Below are 6,269 nucleotides of genomic sequence, written 5' to 3'. Positions count from 1 at the left end.
CAACATATTGACCATGCAGAGCCTTTACAACATATTGACCATGCAGAGCCTTTACAACATATTGACCATGCAGAGCCTTTACATATTTACAGTCTCCCATCAATATTTCATGAAGGAAGCTCACCTTTTAGACAGGTACATTACTATGGCACCCCAATCCTCCAAACACATGTGCTGATTGGTTAATGGTGGTCTGCTGAGTGAGTTGAGAGGCTGTCACTCTAACACACGTGCTAATTGGTTAGTTGAGAGGCTGTGACTCTTAACACACTAACATATTTGTTTCAGTAGTCCATTGTTGATGTAGTCAAAATACAGAAATACAGGCAGTATGAAGCATTTAGCCTCATATGATGCTACTGTATGTTTAGCCTCATATGATGCTACTGTATGTTTAGCCTCATATGATGCTACTGTGTGTTTAGCCTCATATGATGCTACTGTGTGTTTAGCCTCATATGATGCTACTGTGTGTTTAGCCTCATATGATGCTACTGTATGTTTAGCCTCATATGATGCTACTGTGTGTTTAGCCTCATATGATGCTACTGTGTGTTTTGATGCTAAATGCATCATACTGGCTGTTTTTCTGTATTTTGAAAGTTATAAGTCTTAAACTTGATTGCTGACATGCAAAACATTTTAGGACTAAATCAACAATGGACTCATGACACAAATACCAAAACATAGTTTCGGTCTACAGTTAGAGCAGTGTTTCTCCTCTGGGACCCCCTGCCGTCCCAGATGTTTTCAGTGAAGTTAGGAACAAATATACACAGGCAGTTAGAAAAGCTAAGGCAAGCTTTTTCAAACAGAAATTTGCATCCTGTAGTACTAACTCCAAAAAGTTCTGGGACACTGTAAAGTCCATGGAGAATAAGAGCACGTCCTCCCAGCCGCCCTCTGCTCTGAGGCTTGAAGATTGAACAGATCAATCAGATGTGTGTGGCAATAGCTAACTAGCTATCACATTTGATTGCCACTAGATAAACTGGCTAAGCTAGCTAACTTTAGCTACAGTAGATCAACGGGTCATTCCACTGCAGCATCCTCCCATGTCTGCCTGTCTGACAAGGCCTATATGCACCTCTTCCGTCATCATGAAGTGCTTTGAGAGACTAGTCAAGGACCATATCACCTCCACCCTACCTGACACCCTAGACCCACTCCAATTTGCTTACCGCCCAAATAGGTCCACAGACGATGCAATCTCAACCACACTGCCCTAACCCATCTGGACAAGAGGAATATCTATGTGAGAATGCTGTTCATGGACTACAGCTCGGCATTTAACACCATAGTACCCTCCAAGCTCGTCATCAAGCTCGAGACCCTGGGTCTCGACCCCGCCCTGTGCAACTGGGTACTGGACTTCCTTACGGGCCGCCCCCAGGTGGTGAGGGTAGGCAACAACATCTCCTCCCCGCTGATCCTCAACACTGGGGCCCCACAAGGGTGCGTTCTGAGCCCTCTCCTGTACTCCCTGTTCACCCACGACTGCGTGGCCACGCACGCCTCCAACTCAATCATCAAGTTTGCGGACGACACAACAGTGGTAGGCTTGATTACCAATAACGACGAGACGGCCTACAGGGAGGAGGTGAGGGCCCTCGGAGTGTGGTGTCAGGAAAATAACACTCAACGTCAACAAAACTAAGGAGATGATTGTGGACTTCAAGAAACAGCAGAGGAAACACCCCCCTATCCACATCGATGGAACAGTAGTGGAGAGGGTAGCAAGTTTTAAGTTCCTCGGCATACACATCACAGACAAACTGAATTGGTCCACTCACACAGACAGCATCGTGAAGAAGGCGCAGCAGCGCCTCTTCAACCTCAGGAGGCTGAAGAAATTCGGCTTGTCACCAAAAGCACTCACAAACTTCTACAGATGCACAATCGAGAGCATCCTGGCGGGCTGTATAACCGCCTGGTACGGCAACTGCTCCGCCCTCAACCGCAAGGCTCTCCAGAAGGTAGTGAGGTCTGCACAACGCATCACCGGGGGCAAACTACCTGCCCTCCAGGACACCTACACCACCCGATGTTACAGGAAGGCCATAAAGATCATCAAGGACATCAACCACCCGAGCCACTGCCTGTTCACCCCGCTATCATCCAGAAGGCGAGGTCAGTACAGGTGCATCAAAGCTGGGACCGAGAGACTGAAAAACAGCTTCTATCTCAAGGCCATCAGGCTGTTAAACAGCCACCACTAACATTGAGTGGCTGCTGCCAACACACTGACACTGACTCAACTCCAGCCACTTTAATAATGGGAATTGATGGGAAATGATGTAAATATATCACTAGCCACTTTAAACAATGCTTCCTTATATAATGTTACTTACCCTACATTATTCATCTCATATGCATACGTATATATACTGTACTCTATATCATCGACTGCATCCTTATGTAATACATGTATCACTAGCCACTTTAACTATGCCACGTTGTTTACATACTCATCTCATATGTATATACTGTACTCGATACCATCTACTGTATCTTGCCTATGCTGCTCTGTACCATCACTCATTCATATATCCTTATGTACATATTCTTTATCCCCTTACACTGTGTATAAGACAGTAGTTTTGAAATTGTTAGTTAGATTACTTGTTGGTTATTACTGCATTGTCGGAACTAGAAGCACAAGCATTTCGCTACACTCGCATTAACATCTGCTAACCATGTCTATGTGACAAATAAAATTTGATTTGATTTGATCCTGACCCCTCCTGTCTCAGCCTCCAGTATTTATGCTGCAGTATATCTGGAGTATTTCTCCTGTCTTATCCGGTGTCCTGTGTGAATTTAAGTATGCTCCCTCTAATTCTCTGTATTTTTTTTTTCTTTCTCTCTCTCGGAGGACCTGAGCCCTAGGACCATGCCTCAGGACTACCTGGCCTGATGACTCCTTGCTGTCCCCAGTCCACCTGGCTGTGCTGCTGCTCCAGTTTCAACTGTTCTGCCTGTGGCTATGGAACCCTGACTTGTTCACCGGACGTGCTACCTGTCCCAGACCTTCTGTTTCGACTCTCTATCTACCGCACCTGCTGTCTCTAACTCTGAAAGATCGGCTTTGAAAAGCCAACTGACATTTACTCCTGAGGTGCTGACCTGTTGCACCCTCGACAACCACTGTGTTATTATTATCTGACCCTGCAGGTCATCTATGAATGTTTGAACAACATAAAAAAAAAGCATTTACTCTCTGTAAGAGTCTCCCATCAATATTTTAAATCCATTCAGTGCCACTAACATATCTAGATGAAGCATGGATTGTAGATTATTCTTTGCCTCTGGTGCCCAGGAAGAGAATGCAGTCTTGCCTAATACTGTGAATGTAGCAACCACCTAGCAGACCGGGTATGGTACCATATCAACCACCTAGCAGACCGGGTATGGTAACATAGCAACCACCTAGCAGACCGGGTATAGTAACATAGCAACCACCTAGCGGACCGGGTCTGGTACCATAGCAACCACCTAGCGGACCGGGTATGGTAACATATCAACCACCTAGCAGACCGGGTATGGTAACATATCAACCACCTAGCAGACCGGGTATGGTAACATAGCAACCACCTAGTGGACCGGGTATGGTAACATAGCAACTTTTGTCAAAAATGTATTTTTCGTAGCAGGTTAGGAGAATTAACGTAGCAGGTTAAGAGGAGTAGGTTAAGGTTAGGAGAATTAGCATAGCAGGTTAAGAGGAGTAGGTTAAGGTTAGGAGAATTTACATAGCAGGTTAAGAGGAGTAGGTTAAGGTTAGGAGAATTAACGTAGCAGGTTAAGAGGAGTAGGTTAAGGTCAGGATAATTAACATAGCAGGTTAAGAGGAGCAGGTTAAGGTTAGGAAAAGGGAAAGGGTTATCTAAAATGCAGCAACAAAAATACTTTTGATGTCAATTTAATTCCATGGTGAAATGTGATTTTGCATACTAGTAACATGATTGATGGTGAAATGTGATTTTGCATACTAGTAACATGATTGATAGTGAAATGTCAGAATTGATTTTTGTTTAACGAACCTGTTCGTTCTCACACTTGGTGTAAATCTTTGCATTCACCATCACATGTACTTGAAATTATATTGTGAAATACATTTTCATTATAATGCTATTGAAATTGTACAATTCTTCCAATGTCCCATACCATATACCTTTTTATGAAATTGTGCACATGAATAGATATTAAGTTAACTTTGAATGACCGTAAATTGAACCTTTACAGCCTACGGACTTTGTTGATGTCAGTCTTCATTGGAGACTACCTGTGCTGAGGTACATCTGCAAGATGGTGGCTGGCAGACTTTTAAAAAATAAATTCATGTCATATCAATGTCACTAAGCTGTTTTTGTTTTTTCCTTTTTGTTTGCTTTCACAATTTACCGAACTATAATAATTAATAAGTGATTAATAAGGAGCATCCAGACGTTGCACAAACAATTTATTTGTAACTATAATGAAAAAAGATAAATGCAACATGTAAAGTTTTTGGTCCCATTTTTCATGAGCTGAAAGAAAAGATCCCAGGAATATTCCATACGCACAAAAATATAATTTCTCTCATTAAATGCACAAATTTGTTAACATCCCTGTTAGCGAGGGTTTCTCCTTTGCCAAGATAATCCATCCACCTGACCAGTCTGGCATATCAAGAAGCTGATTAAACAGCATGATTATTACACAGGTACACCTTGTGCTGAGGAGTATTCCTGTTTGTAATAAAGTCCTTTTTTGGAGAAAAACTGATTGGCTGGGCCTGGCTCCCAAGTGGGTGGGCCTATGCCCTCCAGGACCACCGATTGCTGCGACCCTGCCCAGTCATGTAAAATCCATAGATTAGGGCCTAATGAATTTATTTAAATTTACTGATTTCCTTCAAAGAAGTGTAACTCAGTAAAACCTTTGAAATTGTTGCATGTTGCGTTTATTTTTGGGGGGTTCAGTATAGCGCTTAAGTAGTTTTTTGATCAATTTACTTTTTTATTCTTACTTGACTATTTTCTTAAGAAGGCAAATTTTACTTGAGTAAATTACAATCTGAGTAATAGTACTTTTGAACTGTTTCCAGTCCGTCAGCAGGTCTGCTCCGCCAGCTCTACACCACCACCCGGTTAGGCATTTACACAGTGCTGTTTGAGAAGATGACGAGACAGGACGAGACTCCGCCCAACTTCCTCATGAAGGCATGGGTTATGAGCCTGTAGACTTTGTTTTTAAATCCTTTCAATATTTTTTTATGTGTGTATTGTTGTAATTTAATGGCTGAGGCAACTATATGTGTAATTTAAATATTTCTTATAAAATTAATATTTCTTCAAGGCTTTGAGTGGCCACCGGAACCTTCGTAGGAACACCTGCCGAGGTCGCTCTGATCAGGATGACCGCTGACAGACGGTGAGCGAGAGGGACTGTGTGTGAGAGTGTGTTTGAGAGAGGGAGAATGTACAGAGCTAAGAGTGAATTGATATGATCTTAAATTATGTCTAATCAATCTAATGATATTTGTTGGTCTGATGTGATTAATAAGTAGCATCCAGACGCTGCACTTGATGAAATTGTTCTTCCAATTATTGATAAACATGCACCTGTTAAGAAACTGACTGTTAGAACTGTTAAGGCTCCATGGGTCGATGAGGAAAACGATGGTTGAAAGAGATGGGACAAAAGGCTAATTTAGTCTGTCTGCACATCTGACTGCACATTTAATGATGTGACTAAACTCAACAAAAAGAAGAAGAAACTGTTATGAAACCAAGATCGCTGATATAAAGAACGATAGAAAGACAAATTCAACTCCATCTTTCATCTAATCAGATCTAACCCTATTCATCACAAAACTATTTGATGTTGCAAATTATTTTAAGGATTAGTGGGCAAACTTGGGCAGGAAATGCCATCAACGAACAGTGAGCCATGGTATTCATACATGAAAAAACAAATACTGAAGGAAAACATTGTAAGTTTGAATTTTGTAAAGTATATATTGAAACACAGACGGTAAGATTTCAATACTGGGGGGTGCAGGCTCCTTACAGTTAAGTCTAACTTCATATAAGACATCTAAGATGTGTCAAAAATATGATATGCAGCTCAGGGCTCCGGCTGTGCATTTGGTTTGCTAACGTGCTAGCTAAGGGGTTAGATGTCTAGATCAAGCTTCTTGGTTACAACAGACACATTCAATCCCCTCCTTGATCAAGATCCCTGTTGCCTAAATTGAAGTAGCCTAGGGGGACAGGTAGACTAGG

This window comes from Oncorhynchus tshawytscha, linkage group LG15 (genome assembly GCF_018296145.1).
Source record: "Oncorhynchus tshawytscha isolate Ot180627B linkage group LG15, Otsh_v2.0, whole genome shotgun sequence".
In the NCBI taxonomy this organism is placed as follows: domain Eukaryota; kingdom Metazoa; phylum Chordata; class Actinopteri; order Salmoniformes; family Salmonidae; genus Oncorhynchus; species Oncorhynchus tshawytscha.
This window is presented reverse-complemented; position numbering follows the sequence as displayed.